The following is a 15,001-nucleotide window of genomic DNA, read 5'->3' on the forward strand; positions in this document are numbered from 1 at the left end:
GAGGGCGGAGCGCGGGGGGGGGGGGTACGGAGGGAGCCACGCCCACCACGCCAACGCGTCTGCGTGTGCCCGGGCGCTCGGCGAAGGGGCTTTCCGCAGTTCTGGGTTCACAGCTGGACGTCGGAAGTGCCAGCTTGGGGTACGCCCTTTGAGAGGAGGCGTGAGAAGTTGCTCTGTGTGCTGAGCTTTCTAAAGGAAGGGGTCCGTTGGCCTTTGTACCCGTCTTGAGTGAGGTGACGAGTGTTTTCTAGTACTGGGGTCGGCCTCTTAGCCCTCTCAGGTGTGGGTGGCAGGAAGAGTGCCGGGTCCCGTGCAAAAGGTGGGTTCAGGTTTGCAGCCACACAGCGCTACTCAGGACTTTTTAGCCTTGTTTATTTTCTCCGTGCCTGTTCCCGCCCCCCGCAGCTCCACCTCTGGGAGAGGGGCGGGTTCAGCTCCAGGAGGCGGGGACTTCCAGGCTTGGCGTGGCTGAGGGGTCCCGTGGACCCCAGTCTCGGCGCGGTGACCCACTTATGGGACTTGGCCTTTCTTTGCTGTTTGTTTAAGGCAGGGTTTCTCAGCCTGGACACTACTGAGGTTTTGGGCGGGCTAATTCTGTCTGGGTTGGGGAGGGTGACGTCCCGTGCTTCGTAGGATGATGTGTAGTTGCATCCCCCGCCTCTACCCAGTGGATGCAAGTAGCAGCCCCAGTGAACCAAAAATTCCCCCAGACTTTGCCAAATATCCCCTCCCGGGGAAGATCGCCTCGCTTGAGAACCACTGTTGGAGGAGAGCCTGAGTTTTCGGGAGGTGACCGTTTACAAAGGGGAGGACGGTAAGAAGCCGGAAGCAACGATGTCTTAGCTACGTGAACGACTTGTGACCGGGCTTGCCCCTCTTCTAGAAGCCGTCAGTTTGGGTCTCGCGTCTGGAATCACCGTCAAGGAGTCAGATCCAGCCCCGGAGAGGGAGCAGGGTCGAGGTCTCCTTGCAGAAGGCGCCACTGGAGGAAGCACAGGCGCAACGTGCGGTCTCCCTAGCGAGGCGCTCGCGATCCTGCAGCCGCCGGTCCGGGAGGTGCTCGGTACCCCTCCTTGGTGCCTGTCCGGTAGCTGGTCACTCTCGGGGGAAGGTCGTGCTGCAGAAGGGCACATGCGATCACACAGAGACGGCGTTGCTGCGGCTTTGACCCTGTGGTGCACCCGAAAGAACCCAGAGGGTGGAGGGAGAGATCCAGGAAGAAGTCGCGGAGCAGAACCCCCTTTCACTTCAGTTAAAAAGGTGGGTCACTTGTCGTTAAGAGATACGCACAGGTTCATCTGATTTACATGTACGGCGGCAGTATATGAGTGGGATGGGAACCAAGGTGACTGTTGTTTCCTTTGATGGATGAAACTTATATCCCTTTGGGGTTTTTTGTTTGTTTTTGGCGGGGTATTAGCCGATTAGTAGATAAAACTGCATAATACAATCTATAGCCTATTTTTAAATGGACAATTTCTTACCACTCAGGAGGTTTATCGTGATTGTTTAATGTCTCAGGGTGGAGGAATCTAGTGCAGGCAGTTCTTAATGAAACCTTTTAAATTCCTGTTAGTGACTTAACATTAGTTGACCAGCTCTGAGCAGCTTTAAACAAACATCCTCTGTTAATAAGCTAATGACTGCAGGAGAAAAGATATTAACTCCTTTATCTTTGCGTTTTTTGCCCCTACCCTTTTTTATCTTTTCTGGCCTTAACATGATTGTCAAATATTTATAAATATGAGTGAACATCTTTATATTACTCCTATTAATAAGATACATGCTTAATTTGTCATTCTTTACCTTTTTGGGACTTAATGAATGTTTGTCTTTTGTAGATAAAATGGAGCTGCTAGAAATAGCAAAAGCCAGCCACCCATATTAACCCCTCCATTTTCCCTATAATTAATGGCTTTCATTATTGTGGTATATTTGTTACAATTACTGGACTTATATGATACATTATTATTAACTGACATCCACATTTTATTCAGATTTCTTTAGTTTTTTGACTAATGTCTTTTTCTGTTCCAGGATCCCCTCCAGAATACCACATTACATTTAGTCGTTATGTCTCCTTAGTCTCCCCTTGGCTGTGTCAGTTTCACATACTTTCTTTGTTTTTGATGATATAGATTTGAAGAGTACTAGCCAGGAATATTATAGGTATTGGGTTTTTTAAATGTATGTGTCATTTCATGATTAAAAATCAGTTGCGGCCAGGTGTGGTGGCTCAGCACTTTGGGAGGCTAAGGTGGGAGGATCGCTTGAGGCCAGGAGTTCAAGACCAGCCTGGCCAATGTGGCAAAACCCCATCTCTACTAAAAATACAAAAAATATAGCTGGGCACGGTGGCACACACCTGTAATCCCAACTACTTGGGAGGCTGAAGCACAAGAATCGTTTGAACCTGGGAGGTGGAGGTTGTAGTGAGCCAAGATTGTGCCACTGCATTCTAGTCTAGGCAACAGGTGAGACTCTGTCTCAAAAAAAAAAAAAAATAGTGTGGATTACAGTATCTGTTGGGCCTACCATTGTAAAACACATACACATGCATGTGCACACGCAAACCTCCAGGCTATCACTTCAGTGCCAGCTAGCATCATTTCTTACTCTAACCACTGCAGCTGTGTCCCTGCTTCATCTTGGGGCTTCATTCTCATATATTTTCTTCACACAGCAGCCACAGAGAGGCTTTTACAATGTAAACCAGAGTCTATTACTTCTGTTCTCCAACTACTTCAGTGGCTAAATTGGTACCAGTAGAGTGGGGTGCTGCTGTAGATACTTAAAAATGGGTACGTGACTTTGGAACTGGGTAACAGATAGGGTTTGGAACAGTTTGGAGGGCTCAGAAGAAGACAGGCAAATGTGCGAAAGTTTGGAACTTCCCAGAGACTTGTTGAATGGCTTTGCCCAAAATGCTGATAGCACTGTGGACAATAAAGTCCGTAGGCTGAGGTGGTCTCAGATGGAAATGAGGAACTTGTTGGGAACTGGAGCAAAGGTGACTCTTGTTATGTTTTAGCAAAGATACTGGCGGCATTTTGCCCCTGCACTAGATATTTGTAGAACTTTGAACTTCAGAGAGATGATTTAGAGTATCTGGCAGGAGAAATTTCTAAGCAGCAAAGCATTCAAGAGGTGACTTGGGTGCTGTTAAAGACATTCAGTTTTATAAGGGAAGCAGAGCATAAAAGTTCAGAAAATTTGCAGCCTGACAATGTGATAGAAAAGAGAAATTCCCATTTTCTGAGGAGAAATTCAAGCTGGCTGCAGAAATTTGCATGAGTAACAGGAGCCAAATGCTAATTCCCAAGACAATGGGGAAAATGTCTCCAGGGCATGTCAGAGGTCTTTATGGCAACCCCTCCCATCACAGGCCCAGAGGTATCACGAAAAAATGGTTTCGTTGGCCAGGCCCAGGGTCCTCGTGCTGTGTGCAGCCTAGGGACTTGGTGCCCTGCATCCCAGCCACTCCCAACCATGACTGACAGGAGGCAAGGTAGAGCTTGGGCTGTAGCTTCAGGGAGTGCAAGCCCCAAGCCTTGACAGCTTCCATGTGGTGTTGAGACTGCGAGTACACAGAAGTCAAGAATTGGGGTTTGGAAACCTTCGCTTAGATTAAAGAGGATGTGTGGAAATGCCTGGATGCCCAGGCAGAAGTTTTCTGCAGGGGCAGGGCCCTCATGGAGATCCTCTGCCAGGGCAGTGCAGAAGGGAAATGTGGGGTCAGAGACCCCACGCAGAGTCCCTACTGGGGCACCACCTAGTGGAGCTGTGAGAAGAGGTCCTCCAGACCCCAGAATGGTAGATCCACCGACAGCTTGCACCGTGTACCTGGAAAAGCTGCAGACACTCAATGCCAGCCCGTGAAAGCAGCTGAGAGGGAGGCTGTACCCTGCAAAGGTACAGGGACAGAGCTGCCCAAGACCATGGGAACCCACCCCTTCCATCAGCTTGACCTGGATGTGAGATGTGGAGTCAAAGGAGATCATTTGGAGCTTTAAGATTTGACTGCCCCACTGGATTTTGGACTTTCATGGGGTCTGTAGCCTCTTTGTTTTGACCAATTTCTCTCATTTGGAATGGCTGTATTTACCCAATGCCTGTACCCCCATTGTATCTAGGAAGTAACTAACTTGCTTTGGATTTTACAGGCTCATAGATGGAGAGGACTTGCCTTGTCTCAGATGAGACATTAGACTGTGGACTTTTGAGTTGATGCTGAAATCATTTAAGACTTTGAGGGACTGTGGGGATGGTGTGATTGGTTTTGAAATGTGAGGACATGAAATTTGGGAGGGGCCATGGGTGGAATGATAGGGTTTGGTTGTGTCTCCACCCAAATCTCATCCTGAATTCCCATGCGTTGTGGGAGGGACCCAGTGGGAGGTAACTGAATCATGGGGACAGGTCTTTCCCATGCTGTTCTTGTGATAGTGAATAAGTCTAACAGGATCTGATGGCTCTATAAGGGGGAGGTTCTCTGCACAAGCTCTCTTTGTCTTTGCCTGTCATCCATGTAAGATGTGACTTGCTCCTCATTGCCTTTCGCCATGGTTGTGAGACCTCCCCAGCCATGTGGAACTGTAAGTCCATTAAACCTCTCTTTCTTTTATAAATTGCCTAGTCTCGGGTTTGTGAACAGACTAATACAATGGCTTTTCACCTTGCAGAATAAAATCCTACGAGATCCTCATGCTCTAGCTCCAGGCCACCTCCTCAGGAGTTAGATCACTTATCTCTCTCTCCCTGGCCCACCCTTCTCTGTCACATGGCTTCTTTGCTGACCCTCATACACACCGCACTTATCTTCTCTACCTGGAAGTTGTATCCCGCATACCCACATGGCTCACTTCTTCACTTCATTCAAGTCTCTGCTGAGATGTTAACCTCTTCAAAGAGCCCTTCCTTCACACATTGTCTTGCATAGCAGCCTCCCCTACAAGTTGTCTTCTTTCTCCTTAACTTATATGATGGTTAATTTTAGGTGTCAGCTTGACTGGATTAAAGAATACCTAGAAAATAAAATAAAATAAAATAAAAAAAAGAATACCTAGAGAACTGGAAAGGCATTATTTGTTAGTGTGTCTGTGAGGGTATTTCCAGAAGAGATTGATACATGACTGAATGGACTAAGAGGAAACCATCCGCCCTCAACGTGCAGTTGGCTTGGAACAAAAACGGAAGAAACGCAAATTGGTCTTACTCTCTTGGAGCTGGAATACATGCTTCCATTCCTGCCCTTGGATTTCAGGATCCCAGGCTGTTGGGTCTCAGGACTCCAGGACCTACACCAGCCTTTCCATCACTGCTGGGGTTCTAAGGCCTTTGGGCTAAGAATTATATCATCAGCTTTCCTGATTCTGAGGCTTTGGGACTTGGACTGAACCATGCTACCAGTATCCCTGGGTCTCCAGCTTGCAGACAATCTGTTGTGGGACTTCTCAGCCTCTGTAATCATGTGAGCCCATTCTAACTAATAAATCCCCTCTTATATATCTATGTATCCATTGGCTGTGTCTCTTTGGAGAACCCTGACTACGTATACTTTTGTTTGAATTCAAAGTATTTATCCCTACCTGATACTACATCCTGTATCTGTTTGTTTTTTGTTTCTTCCATTAGAATACAAGTTTCATGAGGACAGGGACTTTATCCGTTTGTTTACTGCTGTATCTTAGGCTCAAAGTTGGCACTCAATAAATATTAGTTAAATAAGTGAATTACAAGCAGGTTGGATTATTAGGTAATATGGTTTGCAGTGTGGGACTCCTGAACTCCAAGATGTCTTTGAAAGTAGCCATTTTTTGAATTTCTAATGGTTTAGTCAGACTACAAATTACTGAATAACAGGGACTATAGTTCATTCATGGATATATCCCCAGAATCAGGAACAGTTTCTAGAATACACTTGAGTGCTCAATAGACATAGCTATTATAGTTAATTGAAATGGAATTGGCAATGTGGGAAATAAGAAATCACATTTTTGGCCAGGCACAGTGGCTCACACCTGTAATCCCAGCTCTTTGGGAGGCCGAGGCAGGAGAATCACTTGAGGTCAGGAGTTCGGGACCATCCTGGCCAACATGGTGAAACCCCATTTCTACTAAAAATACAAAAAGTAGCTGGGTGTGGTGGCATGTGCCTGTGATCCCAGCTACACGAGAGGCAGAGGTGGGAGAATCACTTGAACATGGTAGGCAGAGGTTGCAGTGAGCCAAAATCATAACACTGCACTCCAGGCTGGGCAACAGAGCAAGACTCCATCTCAAAAAAAAAGCTGCCAGGCGTGGTGGCTCATGCCTGTAATCCCAGCACTTTGGGAGGCTGAGGCAGGTGGATCACGAGGTCAGGAGATTGAGACCATCCTGGCTAACATGGTGAAACCCCGTCTCTACTAAAAATACAAAAAATTAGCTGGGCATGGTGGCGGGCACTTGTAGTCCCAGCTACTCGGGGGATTGAGGCAGGAGAATGGCGTGAACCCAGGAGGCGGAGGTTGCAGTGAGCCGAGATTGCGCCACTGCACTGCAGCCTGGGTGACAGAGTGAGACTCTGTCTCAAAAAAAAAAAAAGAAATCACGTTTTTCTCAGAGCAAAGTCTGTGACAGTAAATCTGGATAAAGGTAGTGGAACACTGAGGACGTTTATACATAGGACAGTAATCATGAAATTATCTTTGTATATATTGTCCATTAATGACTACTGCTATTTACTGAATTGATCTCCCTCAGATTCATATTTTGAAGCCCTAACCCCTAAAGTGACTGTATTTGGAAATAGGTGCTTTAAAGAAATAATAGTTAAGGTCAAATGAGGTCATGAGGGTGGAGCCCTAATCTAATAGGACTGATTGATGTCCTTATAAGAAGAGAAAGAGGCTAGGTGCGGTGGCTCACGCCTGTAATCCTAACACTTTGGGAGGCCGAGGCAGGCAGATGACAAGGTCAGGAGTTCGAGACCAGCCTGGCCAATATGGTGAAACCCTGTCTCTACTAAGAATACAAAACTTAGCCAGGCATGATGGCGGGCACCTGTAGTCCCAGCTACTCGGGAGGCTGAGGCAGGAGAATTGCTTGAACCTGGGAGGCGGAGGTTGCAGTGAGCCGAGATCGGGCCACTGCACTCCAGCCTGGGTGATAGAGCGAGACTCTGTCTCAAAAAAAAATAAAAAATAAAAAAAAAGACGACACCAGAAGTGTAAAAGCAGAGGACAGGCTCTGTGAGGACACAGGGAGGAGGCAGCCATCTGCAAGACAGGGAGAGAGGTCTCACCAGAAACCAACCTTGCCAGCACCTTGAACTTTCAGCCTCCAGAACTATAAGGAAATAAATTTCTGTTGTTTAAGTCTGAGTGGCTTAACAACAGTTTAAGCTGCTGTTATGGTAGCCCAAGCAGACTAATACAATGCTTAAGGATTTCAGTCACTGAGTGGAACCACCTTAGAATGTGAAAGACAATGAGGATATACACACAACTTCCTTCCCCTGTGTTTGGAGGGTGCCTTCAAATTCCTTCTGTTTTATGTGCTGGGTAGGAAAAAAAAAATCTATAAAATTCTGTGAGTTTGTAATTGATAGATTGGTTCTCTTTCATGCAAATAGTGCTTATAGTTTAAAAGTCCTAGAAAAATTAACTCACAGTCACATTTTCTGTATGCAAATACATTTATGTAAGTGAAAACTTGGTAGTTTGTTAGCTTGTTCATTTTTATTTTTCAAGTATTACATAAACAAAAAGAACCTTGGCCTGCCAGAATTTTCAAAGAAAATTGGCAAAACAAGATTCCCCATAGTAACAACTATACATATAGCTATATTCAGTGACTAAATGGTGTTTATGCGTTTCTTAAGCAATGGAGCTCATTTGACCAATTGTCTGTTAAGAAGTGCCTAAGAAAACTGCTTATTCATTTTCCACATCCTGTTTGGCAAAGTGTGACACACAGCAATAGAAAACAATAATATAATCTTGGGATGCATGTGCAATCAGTGTACAGAGAGCTGTGGTATCAGCTTTCAGAAGAGCATTTAAACACTGGCACACGCTGTCCATCTGTTTGTCCTGCAGCCAGGTTCTCCCCTTGGTCTCAGTGGAAGCCTGAATCACAAGCACTGCCACGTTCACAAAGCTGTTAATTCTTCAAAACACCAAATGGTATTCAAAAAGGGAAGTATAGGCTGGGCACGGTGGCTCACACCTATAATCCCAGCACTTTGGGAGGCCGACGCAGGCTGATCAGGAGGCCAAGAGATCCTGGTGAAACTATCCTAGCCAACATGGTGAAACCCCATCTCTACTAAAAATGCAAAAATTAGCTGGGCGTGGTAGTGCGCACTTGTAATCCCAGCTACTCGGGAGGCTGAGGCAGGAGAATCACTTGAACCTGGGAGGCGGAGGTTGCAGTGAGCTGAGATTGCAGCACTGCACTCCAGCCTGGTGACAGAGTGAGACTCCGTTTCAAAAAAAAAAAGTATAAAAATCTGAAGACTCTAGTGATATAATCTAATTAAGTTTCTATGAAGCACATGATTGCAGTCATGTCAAAGCAGTTTCTATGAGCACACTGTTATCTGTTTAAAAAGCAAACAAAGCCAGGCACAGTGGCTCAGGCCTATGATCCCAGCACTTTGGGAGGCCGAGGCGGGCAGATCACTTGAGGTCAGGAGTTTGAGATCAGCCTGGCCAACATGGTGAAACCCCATCTTTACTAAAAATACAAAAAATTAGCCAGATGTGGTGGGCGCCTGTAATCCCAGCTACTTCGGAGGCTGAGGCAGGAGAATCGCTTGAACCCAGGAGGCGGAGGTTGCAGTGAGCCAAGATGGTGCCATTGCACTCTAGCCTGGGTGACAGAGTAAGACTACATCTCAAAAAAAAAAAAAAAAAAGAAGAAGAATAAATTAACCTTAGCTTACTGGATGACCACCATCATATATGCAGTCTGTTGTTGACCAAGATGTTGTTATATGGTATATGGCTGTATTTTGTTGTATTTTTTTTTTTTTTTTTTTGAGACGGAGTCTCGCTCTGTCACCCAGGCTGGAGTGCAGTGGCGCGATCTCGGCTCACTGCAAGCTCCGCCTCCCGGGTTCACGCCATTCTCCTGCCTCAGCCTCTCCGAGTAGCTGGGACTACAGGCGCCCGCCACCACGCCCGGCTAATTTTTTTTGTATTTTTAGTAGAGATGGGGTTTCACCATGGTCTCGATCTCCTGACCTCGTGATCCGCCCGCCTCGGCCTCCCAAAGTGCTGGGATTACAAGCGTGAGCCACCGTGCCCGGCCTATTTTGTTGTATTCTACAGTGCATAATAAATGGTGAGATTCTCCTCAAAGAGTGGCAGAGAAAGGATTCAACTCCATTTTCTCTGACTCCAGTGCCTGCGCAGAACATTGGATAACACCTGAAATGACAGTGTTTTCTAGGCCAAATCTCCTATGATGCCAAACCTTTTTTTTTTTTTTTTTTTTTTTTGAGACAGAGTCTCGCTCTGTCGCCCCGGCTGGAGTGCAGTGGCACAATCTTGGCTCACTGCAAGCTCCGCCTCCCGGGTTCACGCCATTCTCCTGCCTCAGCCTCTCCGAGTAGCTGGGACTACAGGCCCCCGCCACTACGCCCGGTTAATTTTTTTGTATTTTTAGTAGAGACGGGGTTTTCACCGTGGTCTCGATCTCCTGACCTCGTGATCCGCCCGCCTTGGCCTCCCAAAGTGCTGGGATTACAAGCGTGAGCCACCGCGCCCGGCCGATGCCAAACTTATAACGATACAAACACAGCTTTTTTTTTTTTAAGAGATATTTATTTCATTGTTTGGTTCCAGAAAGAAAGATAATTCTTTATGCTTTAATACTCAAAGTATTTGGTATAATGACTGAATATTAAAAATTTAAATGAGTTTTTATTACATAAAGCAGTATTGTTGTTCATTCAGCAGATAAAAATTTTTGGTTTTGAACCTACTGAGAGAATAATTGGAACTAATTCTTTATGTCATGGAAACAGAAACCTCAGATAGCTCTGAGAGGAGGACAGCAGGAGCCAGTCTCACAAATGCAATGACAGGGTCTTCCAAAAAGCCTTCTTCTCCCATGAGAACACTAGTTGCTGGCTGGGCACAGTAGCTCACGCCTGTAATCCCAGCACTTTGGGAGGCCAAGGCGGGTGGATCATGAGGTCAGGAGATTGAGACCATCCGGGTTAATACGGTGAAACCACGTCTCTACTAAAAATACAAAAAACAATTAGTCGGGTGTGGTGGCCGGCGCCTATAGTCCCAGCTACTCGGGACACTGAGGCAGGAGAATGGCGTGAACCCAGGAGGCGGAGCTTGCAGTGAGCCAAGATCTCACCACTGCACTCCAGCCTGGGCAACAGAGTGAGACTCCGTCTCAAAAAAAAAACAAAAAAAAAAACAGTGGATGGGAGGAAAAAAGATACTTGATAAGCTGGCAAAATAAAATGGGAAAAAGTGAAAAAAACAGTCTGTAATGAAAAATAGACACCAATAAAAGGGATAAGGTCAACACTGCACTTGTTCCAGTAAAAGGGTTGAATTTACCTATCAAAGGAAAATAACTTCATATTGGCTTTAAAAACTCAGATGTTATTCATCTAACTCAGCTAGGAGGTGTTGTTCACCTGCTGAAACATTTAAAACAAAGTGGACATCTAGGCGGGGCACAATGGCTCATGCCTGTAATCCCAGCACTTTGGGAGGCTGAGGCAGGCAGATCATCTGAGGTCAGGAGTTCGAGACCAGCCTGGCCAACATGGTGAAACCCTGTCTCTACTAAAAATACCAAAATTAGCTGGGCATGGTGGTGGGCGCCTGTAATCCCAGCTACTCGGGAGGCTGAGGCAGGAGAATCGCTTGAACCTGGGAGGTGGAGGTTGCAGTGAGCTGAGATTGTGCCACTGCACTCCAGCCTGGGAAACAGAGCAAGACTCCGTCTCAAAAAAATAAAAAAATAAAAAAACCCAAAGTTAACATCTAACAACAAAAATCTTATTCACAATCTACAAATATTATTAAAATATTTCAGAATAGGACCATGTGTGGTGGCTCACGCCTGTAATCCCAGCGCTTTGGGAGGCCAAAGCTGGTGGATCATATAAGGTCAGGAGTTCAAGACCACCCTGACAAATATGGTGAAATCCTGTCCTGACCAATATGATGAAATCCCACTAAATATGAAAATTAGCTGGGTGTGGTGGTGTGCGCCTGTAGTCCCAGCTACTTGGGAGGCTGAAACAGAGGAATTGCTTGAACCCAGGAGGTGAAAGTTGCAGTGAGCTGAGATTGCGCCACTGCATTCCAGCCTGGGCGACAGAGCAAGACTTTGTCTCAAAAAAAAAAAAACAAAAGAAAGAAAAATGCTATAGGGCTGGCTGTGGTGGCCCATGCCTATAATCCCAGCACTTGGGGATGTTGAGGTGGGAGGATTGCTTGAGCCTAGGAGTTCATGACCAGCCTGAGTCACATAATGGAGACCCTATCTCTACAAAAAATTAATAAAATTAGCTGGGGGTAGTGGTGTAGGCCTGTAGTCCCAGCTACTCAGGCAGCTAAGCTGGGAAGATCACTTCAGCCTGAGAAGTTGAGGCTGCAGTGAGCTGTGGCTGCACCACTGCACTCCAGCCTAGGCAAAAAAGCAAGACCCTGTCTCAAAAAAAAAAAAAAAGCCCCGGTGTGGTGGCTCACGCCTGTAATCTCAGCACTTTGAGAGGCCAAGGTGGGCGGATCACCTGAGGTCAGTTCAAGACCAGCCTGGCCAACATGGTGAAACTCCGTCTCTACTAAAGATACAAAAATTAGCTGGGTGTTGTGCACGCCTGTAGTCCCAGCTGCTCAGGAGGCTGAGGCAGGAGAATCGCTTGAACCCAGGAGGTGGAGGTTGCAGTGAGCCAAAATTGCGCCATTGCACTGCAGCCTGGGCAACAGAGTGAAACTCCGTCTCAAAAAAAAAAAAAAAAAAAAAGGAAAACTATAAATTCTACTGAATGTTTTATTTTCCTATTGCTGTGGTAATAAATAACCACAATGTTAGTGGCTTAAAACAACCTAAATTTAGTATCTCATAGTTCTATAGGTGAGGAGTCTGACCAGGTTAAAGTCAAGGTGTCAGTCACATTTTGTTTCTTTTTGGAGGCTCTAGGGGAAGATCCCCAACACTTGCTCATCCATGTGTTGGCCGAATTCAGTTCTATGATGTAGGATTGAGGTCTGTTACCTGGCTGTCAGCTGGAAGCCACCATTAGCCCCTAGAGTTCTTTCCCTGCCCTTACACATAAGCCCCTACATTTCTTTTTTTTTTTTCCAATTATTTTTTTCTTTGAGACGAGTCTCGCTGTGTTGCCCAGGCTGAAGTGCAGCAGTGTGATCTCAGCTCACTGTAACCTCCGCCTCCTGGATTCAAGTGATTCTCTTGCCTCAGACTCCTGCGTAGCTGGGATTACAGGCGCACGCCACCTCGGCCGGCTAATTTTTGTATTTTTTAGTAGAGACGGGGTTTCACCATGTTGACCAGACTGGTCTCAAATGCCTGACCTGGTGATCCGCCTGCCTTGGCCTCCCAAAGTGCTGGAATTACAGGCGTGAGCCACCGCGCCTGGCCCGCCCCTACATTTCAGAAGCAGCAACAGGGCATGAAATTCTTCTCATGCTTTGACTGTCTCCTGAGATTAGATTGGGCCTACCCAGATACTTCAGGATAATCTCATCTCCAGATCCTTAACCGTAATTACATCTGCATAATTCCTTTTGCCACTTTAAGGTAACATATTCACAGGTTCCAGGAAATTAGGGAATGGACATGTTCGGGAGGCGATTGGTTTGCCTACCATAATGAAGGACATAAGCAAAAAAACCAACTTAAATGGCATATTTAAAACTTGTTGTGATACCCTACCTTGTTTAAACCTGAGTGACTCTCTCCTAGCAGAGAGAGCCGGACAGACTCCATTTTAGTTTCTTCACTTGCAGCCCCCTTTATCCCCTCTAAGGGAGTAACTAGTGCAAGCTGACTCCAAGCACATCCAGGAATGCATAAGATAAGATATTGAGACAGGCTGTACCAGCAGCTCCTGGGAATGTGCTCGGTGGAAGTTACCTAAAGCCCCTGCATTTATCTCTTAGTGATAGTTTAAGCCCCTTACCTGGAACTGTTTATTTTTTGTAACTGCTTCTATAACCAATTAATTTTTTTAACTTTTTGCCTGTTCTGCTTCTGTAAAACTGCTTCAGTTAAACCCCCCTCCCCTATTTAGACCTTAGTATAAAAGAAAATCTAGCCCCTTCTTCGGGGCCGAGACAATTTTGAGTGCTAGCTGTCTCTCGGTCGCTGGCTAATAAAGGACTCCATAATTTGTCTCAAAGTGTGGCGTTTCTCTATAACTCGCTTGGTTACAACATTGTCACATTCTTAGATGGGAAGATTTGCTATTGTAAAGATGTTATTTCTGCCTAAATTAGCCTACAAATTAGGTGCTAGATGTTCTAATAACTAAAGTTGAATTTTTTTCATTAGGTGAGTGGATAGATGCTCAGAGAATATGTATTGTTTAGAGAAATAAAGGAAGGGGACATCCTTTGCAGACTTTAACTCAGGTAGACCGCGTATGTTTTTGAGACAAATACACCAACATTCTGCACGAGGGCAAAGTAATGTTTCCCACTGTTTCCAAAATCCTGTTAATATCTAGGATTTGCTGAGCACAGTGGCTCACGCCTGTAATCCCAGCACTTTGGGAGGCCGAGGCAGGCAGATCACTTGAGGTCTGGAGTTCGAGACCAGCCTGGCCAACATGGCAAAAACCCATCTCTACTAAAAATACAAAAAAAATTAGCTGGGCATGATGGTGCACGTCTGTAAACCCAGATGCTCGGGAGACTGAGGCACAAGAATTGTGTGAACCCAGTATGCAGAGGCTGCAGTGAGCCCAAGATCACACCACTGCATTCCAGCCTGGGCGCCAAAGCAAGACTGTCTTAAAAAAAAAAAATTAGGATTTTTCTGATCACCATTTTTTAGGCACACATTAACTGATACTATGAACTGTCTACGGAGACTTGTTCCATCCTTTCCTATTCATAACCAAGAGCTCAAAACTGTATCATAAGTATAGTTTAACTTTAGTTCCCCTAACACATCATTTTTATACTTGTCAAATGTGAAACTCGTGTTATTATTATTTGTTTCGAGACGGAGTTTTGCTCGTTGCCCAGGCTGGAGTGCAATAGCATGATCTCAGCTCACCGCAACCTCCGCCTCTCAGGTTCAAGCAATTCTTCTGCCTCAGCCTCCCGAGTAGCTGGGATTAGAGGCGCCCGCCACCATGTCAAGCTAATTTTCGCATTTTTAGTAGAGATGGGATTTTGCCATGTTGGCCAGGCTGGTCTTGAACTCCTGATTTTAGGTGATCTTCCCGCTTTGGCCTCCCAAAGTGCTGGGATTACAAGCGTGAGCCACCGCGCCTGGCCTTGTGTTATTTTTCTGTCCACTCACACAGCTTTATGAGAACTTTCGGCAAAAGTTTCTGATGGATGGGCATTGTATCTTCACTGTCTTGAGATTTAGAGAAGAAACTGTTTAAGAACTACTTCCATCATGATGCATCCTCAGGAGATGTGGATGAACTGCGGAGATGTGGGGTGAAGATGAACAAGAGATGAGTGAGTTTGTATCTCCCTCTAAAGAAAGTGGCTTTTGTCAAAATGTACTTGTAAAGAAGTGTATAGGCTGGGCAAAGGGGCTCACGTCTGTAATCCCAGCACTTTAGGAGGCTGAGGTGGGAGAATTGCTTAAGCCCAGGAGTTGGAGACCAGCCTGGGCAACACAGTTAGATCCCGTGGGTAAAAAAATACAAAAATTAGCATGGTGGTGCATGCCTGTAGTTCCAGCTCTTCGGGAGCCTGGGCTGCAGTGAGCCGTGATGGCCCCACCACATTCCAGCCTGGGCGAGTGAGACCCTGTCTCAAAAAAAAAAAAA

The 15,001-nt window shown here is 45.9% G+C and overlaps 1 long non-coding RNA gene across 1 annotated transcript; it reads left to right on the forward strand.

Moving 5' to 3' along the window:
- Positions 1 to 23: 23 nt before the first annotated feature.
- On the forward strand, positions 24 to 5,515 carry LOC129471948 (uncharacterized). Its single transcript, XR_008653810.2, has 2 exons — positions 24 to 1,260; positions 2,038 to 5,515. It is a non-coding gene; the product is annotated as an uncharacterized lncRNA (long non-coding RNA).
- The last annotated feature ends 9,486 nt before the right edge of the window (positions 5,516 to 15,001 follow it).

The sequence above is a fragment of the Symphalangus syndactylus genome, chromosome 22, assembly GCF_028878055.3.
Source record: "Symphalangus syndactylus isolate Jambi chromosome 22, NHGRI_mSymSyn1-v2.1_pri, whole genome shotgun sequence".
Lineage (NCBI taxonomy): Eukaryota > Metazoa > Chordata > Mammalia > Primates > Hylobatidae > Symphalangus > Symphalangus syndactylus.